We start from the raw sequence: 17,598 nt of genomic DNA, 5'->3' as shown, positions 1-17,598 counted from the left end.
ACAGTGCAGGATTGTGATGGAGCGAGTCCATCTCTAAGTGTCGACAGGCCAGGAGAGCCTGTCTCGCCCTTGGCGTACTACGCGGCGCCAAATTCATTTCCACAAACACCGACAATATATTCATTTCATGCCATTTAATTAGCGCATTTTCCATCGTGTCTAAGGGTGCACACTTGGAAACGTTGGTCATTTCCATCTTAAATGCGCTAATTTCCACACTCACGCTGTGCTCTGCGTCCTCTCCTCTCGCGCTCGGGATGCGCACTGGCAAAACCTGGCTGTTTCCGCTACGCTAGATTAAATATCCCGTTCTCATGCACCCAGCGGGTCATGTGATTCTGAAAGAGGCGCACCTTAGCAATTAAGGGTTTTCTGATGAGTTTACGGCTTTATATGAAGGGGTTTGGGGCTGGTGATTCCTGTTATAAATGAGGAAATTGTGCAGGCATAGCATATCATCCATTTACTGGTAGAAATGGAGTTTTCTTTATTTTTCTGGTTTGGGGGTGTATCCCAGGAGGAGCCAGCGGGGTATATAGGGAGCGTCCTCGCTCCACAAGTCTGTCTGCTGCCGGTTACATGGGAGGTAACATGGGCTCTGTCTGAGTATGCAGAAATTAAAGGGGTAATATGGTTTTTGGGTTAAAAGTTGGGTTTTAACTCCTGATGGACTTTTAACATTTTGGGTAATTTTTCACTGTAAATATTTATTCATATTTTTTTGGCACCTTTTTTTTGCACTGTTCAGCACTAAATAAAGCATGTTAAACGCAGTTTTTTGCCATTCTCAATTTTTTTTGAAGAATCCCGCCACAAGTATCCACCAGCGATTATCAACAATGAAACAGAACCAGGACAGGGTTTTGTTTTTTCCCCCACCTAAAGCACTGGAGTCCTAGCACCTCTGCAGCCACAGGATGGAGATGGACTCCCCTTTTGATCAGTGAAGCAAGAGGGACATCAGGACACCACGCGCGATGTAGGAAATGTCTGGCACGGGGGCACAAAGCATATTTTATTCCTCCTGATTAAAATCAATGTCATAATTTTAACATGTCTGCCGATCACATATATGAGCATGTTTGGTACCATTTAAATCAGCTATCTATCAGTAATGCTCCTAGATAAACCATGTTCACCAAATTTCAATATTTTGGAAAGTTACAGAAATTACCTGAAAATGTAACTCTGTGAGGGAGATCTGGACATCAGCCTCCCTGACAGAGGATGTATCAGACCCATGCTGAGTTATTGATATGCAAAGGCCCACTTTAAAAGACCACATCTGAAAGCACCTGTGACAGGTTCGCTGTCCGTGGGTCCACTCAATACGCACACGCCCAGGGTTGTCGGGGAAATAATGTTTATTACTTCACGATTCAATGTATACCACAGTCCGGTACGCAGCCTCCGCTGTCACCCAGTCCACGCAGCCTCCGCTGTCACTCAGTCCACGCAGCCTCCGCTGTCTCACAGATTACGCAGTCTCCGCTGTCTCTCGGCTGTCTCTCGGCTGCTCCTTTCATTCCTCCCCTTCTTCTCTGTCCGCCCGGCTTTTATCCTCCGCTCCGGCTGCTACTGCAGGGATAATTAGGTCAGCCAATTACCATCACCTGTGCCAATTACCTTGACGCTGCTTCCATGCTCCCCTCCACACCTCTCTCCCCTGCAGCTGAGCTCTCCCACGCCCGTCGCCACAGCACCATTTTGAGTTCTCCTGAATTTTGAAGTCGACTTGCTATCCATCACTCTGAGGCTCTGTATTTCCTAAAACAATTCATTTGGCAAACTTTCGCATTGGCATTTCCAAAAAGTTACGGCTGCTTTCAGGTGTGGTCTTCTAATTCCTTCCTCCCAGAGCGCCATATTATAACGTAATATTCTCCCAGTATTGCGTTGTAATATTGCACTCTATTCCTTCCCTTCCCTGTCATTCACATTCCGCTTATTGTTTGTTTTGTGTTAGTGTTTTGTGTTGTATGTGTGTTGTTGTGCTCTTAGTTGATAGACGTCAATAATCATTTTGGTCCCTAACTTGTATTTGATTCCAGCTATCGAAATACTACTCATAATCTTATTGAGCTAAAATAATTCCCTTGATTACTTTATGAGGTTTTCTTGTCTGCAGCAAGAAATGTTTCAGATGCTGCATTATTATTTTTAGGCTAACTCAAATATTTTGCCGAAAACTAGTTAGACTACTTAATAATTCTGCATAAAGAAATCTTAACCACATTTACCGTAATATTTCATTATTTGGTGGAGAAAACAATTTAAACTTTACAAACACATATTAAGAAATCCTACAACAGGTACACAACAGGAAGGACAGTGACTGAGGTGTGGTTCTGCTCCTACACTTCAGCTACATTTTCTTTTATTTCTATTTAAAAAATCATTACAGAGCTCTGGACAAGATGAGTCTGGTGCAGGAGTATTTGAGATAGATGAGATAAAGCTTGAATGACTCCTTATCTATTGGTTGAAGTGACTTCTGGATTTAGCAAAAGTTCTTAATTGATACAAGTAGGGCTGAACGATTGTATGAAAAGTTGGACGCCACTCCCTCCAACTCCCTAAAGCGAAGACAAAATATCTCAGAAATGCCTGTTGCCATCTTTAGCTTTGGTAAATCAATTGCAGCCACTTTCTGTAGACATTGGAGTAGATGTGTGGTATTAAGGTCTTGCTTCCTAAGGCTCAAATAGTGAGAACACATGCCCCATAAATTTCACAAGGCCCAGTTGTTGCACACTTGACTGTCATGGACACTCTACAGGCTGTTGCTTGAAGGACTAATACTTTGAGTTTTCACTTGGCTGGTTTAGTAGATCATGTCCCATCTGCACACATTTACAGACAGTCTATGTTGTGAACTGATTTTTAAGTCAAAATGCAGACAAGAACTAAAAATGAATCTGGAATGCAATGATTTAAGTACAGAAGCAAAAAGGTTCAATTTCCTGATAAACAGACTTCCTGTTTAATATTTGTAGAGTTGCAGAAATAATAGCTAGATAACACCAGACAAGATCATTTTACTAAACAATTCATTATTCAACTGTCAAAACAGCCTATAGTTTCAGTCCTATTCGACTATTGGCTCCCCATTAGCTCAGTGATATTTACACAACCCTGTGTCCTGCCATATCAGGCAAAGACCAGATTGTGCTAAGTCCTCAGTTTACCTGAAAAACTCATATCTGGGGCATCCATTATCACTACAGCTTGTTGTGTTTCTATGTCCTCCATCCTTGACATGATTTCTTTGAGTTTTTACAGAGATGAAAGCAGGCTTAATTGAGATACCTCTATTTTTCAGTTTAGCAAAGACATCAGGGTTACATTTGTCCAAATAAATTGTGTCCCCAAAGTATGGCAGAACAATATGTTCGCTCTCTTACCCTTTGTGTGCATGTCTATCAGGTGTGGGTGAATAGAAATTGAGAGGAAGGGATGGGTAGCTGAAAGAGTAAAGGGAGAGCTTGTGGAGTGAAGAGATAAAATAAGCAGGAAAAGAGGGAAGAAGAACTAGTAGAATGAGATGTAAGAAGGTAATTAAAGTGGGGAGTAGAGGGCCAATAGGGAACAACTCTACAATAGCTGCTGTCTACTTTTGTAGTACAGAAGAAATGAAAAAGAAAATCACCACAAAAGTCACCACAAAAGAAAGACTAAATGGACAAAAGAGAAGGGAGGAAGGAAAATATATTATGCAGACATAAGGTTGTGAAAGGAGGAGATAGGAGGGCAGAGGAGAGTGGAGAGGAGGAAAAAGGTCTTATGGGAACACTTGTTAAACAACCTTAAATACAATGCAATGACGATAGGGGATAGGCGTTATAGTACCGGTGAATTCAGGATGCATTGCAAGTACCTGAGCATTCAAATTGGCTAAATGCAGCTCTATCTTTATTTGTCCAAATGACTGCCCAAGTTAAATTTGGCACCCTGGTAACACCAACTATTTAACTCAGCAATGAGCATAGCCCTAACCTGCATCCACAACAGCAGTACTGTTAGTGGTGGAATATGGTGAACAAACTATTTCAGATTGGTGTTAAGTTACTGTATGATTCCAAATCTATGATTTTTTTTCAGCCAGCAATGCCTTTGTTTCTGCTATTATAATACCTAATACATATATAGCACTTTTCAATACACTCAAAGAGGCTTTACAATGTATGTAACAATGTGAAGATAAATCAATAATATGGAGAAAGGATTATATTGGAAAAAGGATTATAGGTTGGAAGTAGTTTTTGAAAAAAAAGTGTTTTTCTATTCTCTGATCCTGCTCTGCAATCTTTAAACAAAATCATCTGTTTGGTATATTTTAGAGTTGGTCGAAATGGTCAAAATGTGCAAAACACAAAAACAAAAGTTTGCACACGTTGAGAAAGTAATACATCATCAGCTTTCAAAGTGTTGATTTTTAACCGTTGATCACGCTTTAACATATCCCCATTTCTAAAAGATTGCCAAAATTCTAAACAGTCAATTTAGAGCTTTGCCAATCAAAGAAAGGATGCATGAATGAATCTCAGGCCCAATTTTCACAACAGTATTAACATACAATTACTGTGTAAGAATACAACATGTTTCCAAACAGAAAACATCACATTCACTTCCTCCTCTTTGGAAGTCTTTGCATAAAACTTTAAAAAAAAATAATAACATTTGAGGATATCAAATGATCTTATTTTGTTTTTTTTCATCAAAAATGATCCCTTCCGACCTTAAAGGGACTTAGATTTAACACAACCCTGTTGCTTCCTGTAAAAAGTGAGAATCTAGTCCCTGTCTCTCTCTTCACTCATTCCCTCTCCTTTCACGGCAGCTTAAGCACACCAGCTCACCAGCTATGATTCTGCTCAAATACTGTAAAATTAGTCTATGCAACACAAAAGAATGGTGTAACATTGGAGTAATTTAGGAATATATCACCCGCAAACTGATTCTGAATAGGGATAATGATCCAGAAAGACCCACCCTGTTGCATGACTGTGTTGGTTCCTTTGGTTTGTTGTGTAAAAAACCCTGTAAGTGTGTGTTTTGAGGTTATCATCGTTTAAGGTGGAAATGCTCAGTATTGGTGCCGATTGCTTATTTTGCTCATGGTGTGGCTTACAGCATAGTATATATGTATATAATTGTAAAAAGATAATAAATATGGACTTGTTAATAAGGTTTAAAAAAAATCAATTTTAACTATCTTTGGGGACTGTCAGTTTATAGATACACTATTGCCAAAAATTTTCGCTCACCTGTCTTGACTCGCATACGAATGTAAGTGACATCCTATTCCTAATCCATAGGGTTAAATATGATGTCGGTCCACCCTTTGCAGCTATAACAGCTTCAAGTCTTCTGGGAAGGCTGTCCACAAGGTTTTGGAGTGTGTTTATGGGAATTTTTGACCATTCTTCCAAAAGCGCATTTGTGAGATCACACACTGATGTTGGACGAGAAGGCCTGGCTCTCAGTCTCCCCTCTAATTCATCCCAAAGGTGTTCTATCAGGTTGAGGTCAGGACTGTGTACAGGCCAGTCAAGTTCATCCACACCAGACTCTGTCATCCATGTCTTTATGGACCTTGCTTTGTGCACTGGTGCACAGTCACATTGGAAGAGGAAGGGGCCAGCTCCAAACTGTTCCCACAAAGTTGGGAGCATGGAATTGTCCAAAATGTCTTGGTATGTGGAAGCATTCAGAGTTCCTGTCACTGGAACTAAGGTGCCAAGCCCAGATCCTGAAAAAGAAGCCCACACCATAATACCCCCTCCACCGAACTTTACACTTGGCACAATGCAGTCTGACAAGTATGGTTCTCCTGGCAACCGCCAAACCCAGACTGGTCCATCAGATTGCCAGATGGAGAAGCGCGATTGGTCACTCCAGAGAAGGCGTCTCCACTGCTCTAGAGTCCAGTAGTGGCGTGCTTTACACCACTGCATCCGACACTTCGCATTGCACTTTGTGATGTATGGCTTGGATGCAGCTGCTCGGCCATGGAAACCCATTCCATGAAGCTCTCTGCTGAAGCTCTGTTCTTGAGCTAATCTGAAGGCCACATGAAGTTTGAAGGTCTGTAGCGATTGACTCTGTAGAAAGTTGGCGACCTCTTGGCACTATGCGCCTCAGCGTCCGCTGACCCCGCTCCGTCAGTTTACGTGGCCGACCACTTGGTGGCTGAGCTGCTGTTGTTCCCACACACTTCCACTTTCTTATAATACAGCTGACAGTTGACTGTGGAATATTTAGGAGCGAGGAAATGTCACGACTGGATTTGTTTCAAAGGTGGCATCCTATGACAGTTCCACGCTGGAATTCCCTGAGCTCCTGAGAGCGACCCATTCTTTCACATATGTTTGTAAAAGCAGTCTGCATGCCTAGGTGTTTGATTTTATACACCTGTGGCCATGGAAGTGATTGGAACACCTGATTGTGATTATTTGGATGGGGGAGCGAATACTTTTGGCAATATAGTGTATGTGAGCCTTATGGCCGATGCTGACATTGCTTCCATTTCTGTTTTCATTTTACAACAGAGCACTTAGACTCACCTGGCATGTCCTGAATTTACATTGATCAGCCACAACATTATGACCACTGACAGGTTAAGTGAATAGCACTGATTATCTTGTTATCATGCAATGTTCTGCTGGGAAACCTTAAGTCTTGACATTCATGTGGATGTTTGACATGTGCTACTCACCTCAACATTGTAGGTCAAGCAGCTCACCAACCAGGGGGTTGGTGGGCCATAGGGGGTAGAGACCGCAAGCAGCGGAGCTTCTACAGCTGATCGCCGCTGCTTGGGACACACATCTCAATTCTGATCACAGATGTATTAAAAATGACTCCCGAGACACACACATGTTTTGCACACACTGTTGCTCAGTGAAATCTGGCTGGTACAACCGTGTCCGACCAGTAGCGCAAACGCGGAAATGCCCGGCAGCAGCCGACCACGTGAGTTTCATGTTGCGGTGGCGGACTGGCTTGGTTCCGTGCCAAATCAAATTTTCAAAATCATCTGGCGGGCCAAATATTATTCCTGACGGGCCAGTTTTGGCCCGCGGGCCGCCAGTTGCCGACCACTGCCCTATGGCAACAACAGTCCTTGATGCCAGGTGGCACCTTCCACAGGAGAATGCACCTTGACAAAAACTGCTCAGGAGTGGCCCAGGGAATACTCCAGGGCTAAGGTTTTCACCTGGGTTCCACACTCCCCAGATCCAAATAGTATTGAGCCTCTGTGGGATGTGCCAGAATAAGCCTGATCTAGGTAGGTCCCACCCTGCAACCCACAGGAGTCACACAATTCATTGCCGCCCTCCTGGTGCCACAGGACATCCCCAAAGGTCGCCCTGTTAACACACTCTTACAATGAATCTGGAACAACAAATGCGAATAAGAGCAGACATGAATGAATCTGAAACAACTAGTAAACAAAATAAATAATAAGAGGCAAAGTAGTGAAGTCAGTGATAAAACTGGCTGGTCGAGGCAACTATTTAGTCTGTGAGCATACCTCATTGGATCTCAGCCAGCTAATACAATCAATACAAGAATTTTGTCAGAAGTCATCAAAACACCATGTTCAAAGGGTTGCATACTTGTTATGTATATTGTACAGCCCATTAAAACGAGTAAAAACCGATGAATTACAATCTGAATTTAGAAAAGCCCCTACATGAAGCCAAGTAGACACAAACTGCACAGCTGCTTCCAAGTTATCTGCAGCAGCTTGCACAGTCATCACTCCTTGAGGAAAGCTCATTGTCATCAGCCTTTCAGGCCACAGATCCCGGCTTTTCAGCACTCGGTGTGTTAAAAATAGGATTTGATAAGGGATGTTTTGTGGAATCACTTCAGTTCAAGCAAGCCTTCAAAACTGTGACCCCAGAGGCCCAAAGTGGTACAATGGCAAACAAAAAGCACAAACAGTGCCATTTAAAGTATTCCTATATGTTTGTTCTGTCAGAACACCATCATGAAGGTTTCTGATATGCACCCAAAATGAATGGCAAAGGTACAAATTGGATTATATGACATAGTATGCTTAATTATTAACTTTACAAGAGTGAAATTTATTTGCATTTAGCACAAAGTCTGCATACAACAGCATTAAATCAAGATATTAAATGTCTGTTAGACACTGAGGACACATACAATGAGCAACAGTACAATATATGGAAAACACAATTAAAAACTCTCTAAGCTGTCCGTACAGTTTGCTAATTTCACAAATAGTGTTGTAATTTTGATGTAAAAAGTGCCCATCCACAAGTCACAGCAGCTACAAAACTGTTGCAGTGTCACAAGCAATCTTTTCTGCAACAGTCTGGACAAAAAATGAGACAATTGCACCTCAAGACAGCAGCAGTTATTTTGTTCTTTGTCTGAAGTGAACTAGAGGGGTACAGCTAATGTGTCTAATGTAAAGTCTAACCTTGATGGCCTTTTTTCTGTCTCTGGTAGAGGCTGGGGAAAGAAGCTCTCACAACTGAAAGTGCAGAGAGATCTTAGGACTAGGTTGGCTTTTAGAACTTCAGTAAAGTAACTTTGCACTCAGCAGTTTGAAAAGAAGTTGAGATTACTTGCAGTGAACAGGTTGACAGATACAAATCAAACAATATATGATTATATATTATTTTAACACTTTGTTTTGTAGCAGAAGCTCATCTTTAGTCAGTGTCACTGTTTTTTGGTTTTCTTTGAAGTAAACCTGTGAAGCTGTAGGCCACTGGTAGTGGTACGGATAATATTTTATGAGCAGCTACCTGTTTTGTTTGTGTCTTGTTTGACTAGTATGTCAACTGAGGACATTTGTATGAATGTTTTGAAAATCTTTTGCAGCTTCACTGATTAAAACAATCCCCATGTAGAAGATGGGAAATAAAAAAGTAAGAAATAAATGAAAGTTTGTCTTTGAGAATGTTTTAAATGAGATTGTTCTGCCCTGCAGGTTTGAAAATTAGAGTTGTTCTTCATGAATAAGCACATTTGCATATTTGTTAACTTAATGTGTTATTTGTAATGATAAAAAAAAAAGGTAAAGGTTATTGTTATTCTTTTTGTATCACGGAGCATTTTATTTTGAAAGACGTTTGGGGAATGTGCAGTGCATTATGGGTAATAACTCTGCCATTCAGTAGCAGTGTTATGTGAGCAACGTGAGCAGCTACGTTCAGTTGAAACCATCAAGACTCCAAAAAGGACTTCCAATGCTTCAGAAGGCAATAACTGTCAGTTAATACCTTGTCTGAAGGCAAGAGTGACATTACTGCATCACTTTAAAGTGTCTTCTGTGTGTTTTTAGAGATCATTTTTGTGATGTTTTTGCTGATAAGAAACCGTGTTTTTGGAGTGTTAATTAGAGTGCCTGTATAACCAGAGTGACAACAACTGGGGATTTGACGCCATTTTGTTTCCATTCACTCACGCGTAGCGCGAGATGCACATTCACGAAAACTAGCCATTTGTGGATTGCTTACTGATTTCAAGACATGTTTTGGACAAAATATTTTACTGGCTTGTTTTGTCTGGATGTCCAAGGTTGGATTATGGCCGTTTTTTGTGGAATATTTTCATCTGTGACTAGTTTTGAGCCTTCAAAGGTGAGTTGTGCTGTTTAGGTTATTTGCTGTTTGTTGGACAAATGTGTTTATATTACCCGCTGTGGTAATCACATCTGAAAGTGGTTTATACCGGCGGATTCATGAGAATCTAAGCTTTCCATGGGTGTATAATGTTTCTATCATCGAGTTTGCAGCTTCGGCCAATTTAGCAAAATACATTTGCACATACGGGCCGCTGAAGTTTAACGGGGTAACAGCACTAACCCGTATTTCATGCATCTCCATGCATGAAAATGGTCAAAGTCAAAATAACCACAACTGCCTAAAATCACATCAGACTTTTCTATTTGTCATTCACCCATACGTCATAACATGAAAGTACATACATGGGACTAACCTGGCACAAAAACGAGACGATGATGAAGTCGATTTCCATCCCACTCTCCGGACTTTATTTTCCCACAGTTTCCTTCTTTCTGGATCACTGGGAAACCGAAACATGTGGGATCCCTTCTCTGACCGATTTGTGCACCCAAAGGCACAACAGCCCGTCATTTTTCAGGTATTTAGGGAGCGAAAAAAGATCTAGAATTACATTCTGTGGTGTAAACAACGTTAAAAGGAAAACCCAGCGTTCATGAATTGGAAACAAAATGGCGCCTATACATCACGTGACCAAATTTTTTGGACCCGTCATGTCGCCACTCTGGTTATACAGGCACTCTAGTGTTAATGTGATTATAGTGCCATCTTGTGGTGAAAAGGGAATAACAGCGGTCTGTTAAGTTTCTTTTCTTGTTGATCCATTATTTCATGCTGGTGATTGCATGTTTGACAAGTAATAGCGAAAACAATTTAATATGTTAATTTTGTACATTTTTTCTGCCTTTTATTTCAGTTTCACTCGGAGTTTCATGAGTCATTGTAACAACTCAATAAAGGGAGCAAGACGCTCTGATCCGGCTTGTGAAAACGAGTTTGGCTGACTGTTTACCTGCGTAAACATACTGGACGCATATACACGTAGCAGTACAGTACAGTGAAAAGTCATAAATTAAGAGGCAAGAAGTCACAATGGAATCTGAAGAGGAAAGCAAATCTAAGGTCACGAAAGCCACCTCTAAAGCAAGTAGCTCAGCTTCATCCAGGGCATCGAAATCTCATTCCAAGTGCTCAAGCTCTTCTAAGTCTTCAATTATTGAAGCAGCAGCCTCAGCTAGAGCATCTGCTGAAGCATCTAAAGCCAAAGTCACCTTTGCTAAGAAACAACTTGAAATTAAAGAAGAAAGAGCCAGACTGGATGCACGGTTGGAAGCCCTAGAAATTGAGAAAGAAGCAGCAGCAGCTGTCGCCAAGGCTGAAGCTTTAGAAGCTGCTGTAGTCCAAGAGCATGAGGACATGGTGAGTGTGTGGAGTTCAGTATCGCCTCAAGTAGTCCAAAGGAGAACAGAAGAATATGTGCAGAATCAAGCTGCTCACAGAGTTAGAGATCAACATCCAGGAATTAGACCAAAGTATGTAAGTCACAATACGGATGCAGCTGCAGTGAGAAGCATACAAAGTACACAAAAGGAAACCAGTCCCATGAAGAAGAATGAAATTCCTTCGCATCATCAGGCCGAGCCTCCTCATATGATTGACTTTGCTAAATTCCTAGCACGAAGAGAACTGGTAACTGCAGGCCTCTTCAGGTTTGATGACTCTCCAGAAAATTTTAGATCATGGCAATCGTCATTTCTGAATGCTACAGCAGACCTAGATCTCACATACATTGAGGAGTTGGATCTTTTAGTAAAATGGTTGGACAAGGACTAATCAGAGCACGTTAAAAGGATTCGAGCCGTCTACACCACTAATCCAAAAGAGGCCCTTCGAGCGGCATGGAATAGACTTGAGGAGTGCTATGCTACACTAGAGGTCATAGAAAATGCCCTGCTCGGTAGACTGGACAGCTTCTCACGTCTTTCATTTAGAGACAACACAAAGCTGAGAGAGCTAGGTGACCTGCTTATGGAGCTGCTGGCTGCAAAAAATGAAGGCTACCTGCCAGGTCTAGCTTATCTCGATACTCCTCGTGGTGTCAAGCCCATAGTTGAAAAGTTGCCTCTTGGTTTACAAGAGAAGTGGACCCTCACTGGTTCAAAATACAAAAGAGACTACGGCGTGACATTCCCACCCTTCTCATTTTTTGTGGACTTTATCTGCGAGCAGGCCACAGCTAGAAACGAACCAAGTTTTGCCCTGCTATCCAGTAATCAACCATGGAATAGAGGTGAGAGAATTCCATTCAAACATAGTGCACAGAAAAAATGTGTATCAGTTCATAAAACTGATGTTGCTGCGATGGCTGACACAAACACGAAGGAGCATGATCAAACATGTTATTGCCCCATTCACAAGAAAATGCATCCCCTCGCTAAATGTAGAGCATTCAGAGCAAAACCGCTGTCAGTACAGAAGTGCATTTTGAGGGAATATAGACGCTGCTTCCTGTGCTGCTCTCCGACCCACACAGCTAAAAATTGTCAAACAATTCTTAAATGTGAAGAATGTGAAAGTACTAGACACTGCTCTGCAATGCATCCTCGCACCCCCCATCAGTGAGCACACAGAGTCCTGGTATCTACCGATTTTCGGAGTGTACCACCCCCAGAAGCCTGGGCAGATACGCGTTGTTTTTGACTCAAGTGCTCAGCAACAAGGTGTTTCCCTCAATACAGTGCTACTAACAGGTCCCGACCTAAACAACAGCCTGGTTGGTGTACTTCTGCGGTTCAGGAAAGAGCCCATTGCGGTGACAACAGATATCCAGCAAATGTTCTATGGATTTCTTGTGAAGCCACATCACAGAGATTATTTGAGGTTCCTTTGGCACATGGACAATGATCTGCACAAGGAGGTGCTAGAATACCGCATGCGTGTGCATGTTTTTGGAAATGGCTCGTCTCCAGCGGTTGTCATTTATTGTCTCCGAAGAGCTGCTCGGAAAGGCGAGGCAAAGTTCGGTGCGGACACGAGACAGTTTGTGGAAAGGAATTTCTACGTGGATGATGGACTTATCTCTCTTCCCACAGAGTCAGAAGCCATAGACTTACTAAAGCGAACACGTGCGTCTCTGGCCGAGTTCAATCTGAAGCTTCACAAAATCGCTTCACACAGCGTCAAAGTCATGCAAGCCTTTGAGCCTGAAGACCTGGCTACAAACATCAAGGACCTGAGTCTAGATGATGAAATGCTTCCAGCACAATGAAGTCTTGGCCTCTTCTGGTACATAAACACAGACACATTCACATTCCAAGTTGATGCAACGGACAAGCCTTATACACGTCGTGGTGTGCTATCTGTCATTAATAGCATCTTTGATCCCTTGGGACTGGCAGCATCAGTAACAATTCAAGGTCGACTGTTACTACGAGAATTAGCCAGCAACACCCAAGACTGGGACACTCCTCTTCCTAAGGACAAAGCAGAATCATGGGAAAAATGGAGAATGTCGTTGCAAGAACTGGGCAGTCTTCATGTGCCACGCTGTTATGTGCCAGCTTCACTCTCTTGGTCTGCCTACACAGAACTATGCATCTTTTGTGATGCTTCCAGCTGGGCCATTGGAGCAGTTGCTTATTTGAGAACAGCCTTTGAGCAGGGTCAGTGGAGAGTAGGGTTTGTAATCGGAAAGGCTAAGTTAGCGCCACTACCAGAGCCCACGATACCTCGTCTAGAACTGTGCGGCGCTGTTCTCGCAGTTGAAATAGCGGAACTTGTCTTGGATGAACTAGACTACAACCCAGATGCTGTGAAATTCTTCTGCGACAGTAAAGTTATACTAGGATACATCAACAACAACTCAAAGTGCTTCTATGTGTATGTGCACAACCGTGTGCAGCGCATCCGCCAAACAACATCCCCCGAACAGTGGCATTATGTCCCCTCAGAGCAAAATCCAGCTGATCTAGCGACAAGGTCTATGCCTGCGAATCAGTTGATGGACACTATGTGGTTCAAGGGACCATCGTTTCTGTACAGGCCTCCTCTATCTGAGACATATGAACCATTCAAGTTGGTAGATCCTGAGAATGATGTGGAGGTTTGGAAAACGACCACACTGACAACTCACATTGAAAACCAGAGACTCACATCCAAGAACTATCAACACTTTTCAGCATGGAGCTCTCTGCTCAGAGCCATCTCTTTCTTGGTCCACCAAGCACGCTCTCACAAGTCGACGAACTCTAACTCACCACTCCAAACTTGTAAAGGATGGCATCACTGTGTTAAGCCACGCACACCACAGGAGTTGGAGGCAGCCAAGAGGCTCATCCTTGAAACTGTCCAAAGAGATGCTTATCCTGATGAGCATGTGTCACTCCAAACAAACAAAGAACTTTTCAGTTCAAGCAAAATCCTGACTCTCGACCCCTACATGGATGGCGGTCTCATCAGAGTTGGAGGACGACTCAGACAAACTTCACTGGAGCCCGAGATAAAGAATCCAGTCATTATTCCAGATAAGCATCACGTCACAAAACTGTTAGCTAGATATTATCACATGGAAGTGAAGCATCAAAGGCAACAATTTACAGAAGGAGCCATCAGAGCTGCTGGCTTCTGGATCGTCGCTGCCAAGAGAGTGGTAACATCCATCATATACCACTGTGTGATCTGTCAGAAGCTTAGGGGTAAACAGCAACTGCAAAAATTGTCTGACCTTCCTCCTGACAGACTTGACACATCCCCACCTTTCACTTACGTGGGACTGGACGTATTCAGCCCATGGACAGTGGTAACTCGTCGCACTAGAGGTGGTGCAGCTGGGAGCAAAAGGTGGGCGATCCTGTTTACTTGTATGAGCACCAGAGGTGTACATATTGAAGTCATTGAGTCACTAGACACCAACAGCTGTGTGAACACCTTACAGAGATTCTTTGCAATAAGGGGTCCCGCATAGCAACTTTTGTCAGACAGGGGCACCAACTTTGTCGTTGCCAGTTCAGAACTTGGCATGAATCAGCACAACGAAAAGGAGAAGAAAATCCTGGTCTATCTTTATGGTAATGGCTGCACATGGAAGTTTAATCCCCCACATTCCTCTCACATGGGAGGTGTGTGAGAGAGATTGATTGGTGTCACTCGGAAGATATTGGATTCTATGCTTCTGCAGAAAAAACACACTCGTCTTACGCATGAAGTACTGTGCACCTTAATGGCCGAAGTCACATCCATAATCAATGCCAGACCACGAGTCCCAGTTTCATCCGACCCCTCATCACCATTTCTGCTTTCACCTGCAATGCTTCTGACCCAGAAACCACCTGTACCTCCCCCTCCAGGAGAGTTCACAGGTCAAAACTTTTTTAGAGCTCAATGGAAACAGGTTCAAGACCTCGCCAATGATTTTTGGAGCAGATGGTGGAACGAGTACATCTGTACCCTTCATCCCAGACGAAAGTGGCAGAAAACCAGCCGCAACTTGCAACCTGGAGATATTGTGTTGCTGAAGAAAGCGCAAGCTGCACGAAATGAGTGGCCCATGGCTGTTGTAACATCTGCATTTCCCAGCAGTGATGGTAAGGTGCGCAAGATTGAAGTGAGGACATCAGCCCAGGGAACATCAAAGACTTTCCTTTTGGCCCATCTCTGAAGTTATTCTTCTCCTTGAGAATGAACAGAACTGAGTTAAGTCTTCAAGTAGTGGCATTGTTATGCCCGACGGGGAGTGTTCTGCCCTGCAGGTTGGAAAATTAGAGTTGTTCTTTTTGAATAAGCACATTTGCATATTTGTTAACTTAATGTGTAATTTGTAATGATAAAAAAGGGTAAAGGTTATTCTTATTCTTATTGTATCACGGAACATTTTATTGTGAAAGACGTTTGGGGAATGTGCAGTGCATTATGGTTTTTGTTTTTGTTTTTGTGATATTTTTACTGATAAGAAACCGTGTTTTTGGAGTGTTAATGTGATTATAGTGCCATCTTGTGGTGAAAGGGAAAAACAGCGGTCTGTTAAGTTTCTTTTCTCGCTGATCCATTATTTCATGCTGGTGATTGTATGTTTGACAAGTAATAGCGAAAACAATTTAATATGTTAATTTTGTACATTTTTTCTGCCTTTTATTTCAGTTTCACTCGGAGTTTCATGAGTCATTGTAACAACTCAATAAAGGGAGCAAGACGCTCTGATCCGGCTTGTGAAAACGAGTTTGGCTGACTGTTTACCTGCGTAAACATACTGGACGCATATACACGTAGCAGAACAGTACAGAGATAAATGCATTTGTTATTTTTGTTCACACTCTAGGGATATGAGTTTTGATCAAAAATGTACAGTGTAAACACACCTGTGTTTGTTGACAAAAAAATGTTATGAGTTGTCTTTGATCAAATGTAGCTATTTAAAGCTACATGTGTAGATTTTGAGCAGGTGAATATTATTGCTGAGCCCATGGGAAAAGTGGGTGTATGGTGAATATGCTTACGAATAGTTTTTAAAAAAGTTTTACTATTCAAAAATGAAAAAAAAAAAACTAAATAAAACTATGTGTGGTCCTGGTTGATGTGGAAACAGGTCAGTTTAAAGCCGTAGTATGTACATCTGGAAAAAGCAGGGTGGGCACTAAAATTACATTATCCCAAAAGATTAGCATGGAATTTTGCCCTACTATGCCAAAAAATAGACCTAAAAATATCAACGATAGTGCTGGGTGCTCACGAGACCATAGTTCCTGCTGAGAAGATGGTCACTGTTTTAGAGGAGGTGATGATAGAGTCACTCAAGACATGGCAGATGACACACTGATCCCTAACCAGTCATACAGTACTTAACCCCTTTTCACAATCTGCGTGACGTCAATGCGAAGAAGGTGCCAGGAATAGAAAGATACAATGGTATCTGAGTTGTTTGCATTACACTGGCAGAATTGTGTTGGAAAAAGGCTCCAAAAAGTATGAAAAAAATATCAGTAGATTGTACCAAGAGGACAGTATGGGTTCTCTCTTTTTGTTGGAAACCATGCAGCGCCTAAGATGTGGCATCAATTGCCATCCACTATGACACAGCATGGGATAAAATTATCAATTTTGGTCCATTTTCAGTCCCTAAATCCTTCTGGTCAGGCTGCTATGATGACATCGCCTGGTCTTAATGTGACCCATGGATGACACGAGATCCTTGACTGGTGTAACTATTGCAGCTTCTTTGCTCATAGTGTTCTTGATTTCTTGGCATTGAGAAGTCTGCTTGGCAATGCTGTATTGTTATTCTTGCATCCTTTTGAGGAAAGAATGGCCTGTAATGGCTGTGGCTGTTCAACCAGAAAAGCCGTACGTAGCAAATATGTTGCCAAAAATAAATCTCTCTTGCATGCATCCAGGCATGCACATCCACACAAGCTATACAGAGGAGATCTGTCAGTCTCTCATGGGTCCTAACTTTGTGAAGGCATAAAATGCTGAAAATAATAAGTGTAAAACAGCAGAAGATGAAAAAGGGGAAAGGAAGAAAACAATGGCCTGACAGTCATTAAATATTAAGTACGAAGAGAGAGGAGCTGTGGAGACAGAAGAAGAAGCTGTTAAAAAGGGGCTCTAACTTGGCAGATGTCTGAGATTTACTACTAGATTTACTACTGTGTGTGTGTGTGTGTGTGTGTGTGTGTGTGTGTGTGTGTGTGTGTGTGTGTGTGTGTGTCTGTGTGTCTGTGTGTGTGTGTGTGTGCGTGCATGTGTATATTCACATGATTGTGCATCATCTTGTTAAATCTCTGAGAAACCCTGCAGTGATTCCCCAGATTCAATATGGTTGATCGGTTGTTTGAAGGATTTTTGATGTACAACAAACCCAGAAAGGCTGCTATGGACAGTTTGTATGTCTGTTTGTGTATGTGTAAGAGAGTAGGATAGAAACAGAGCTACACTAAGTGCTTCTTTATTGCTTTTTCATGAATGGATAAAGGTCATGGATAAAGTGAAGGAGAGAGCACAGGAGACAAGTAGAAGATGAGAAAAAGAAGAAAAT

The sequence above is a fragment of the Acanthochromis polyacanthus genome, chromosome 1 (assembly GCF_021347895.1).
Source record: "Acanthochromis polyacanthus isolate Apoly-LR-REF ecotype Palm Island chromosome 1, KAUST_Apoly_ChrSc, whole genome shotgun sequence".
NCBI classification, from domain to species: domain Eukaryota; kingdom Metazoa; phylum Chordata; class Actinopteri; family Pomacentridae; genus Acanthochromis; species Acanthochromis polyacanthus.
The sequence above is the reverse complement of the archived record's forward strand: the minus strand, read 5'-3'. Positions refer to the sequence as shown.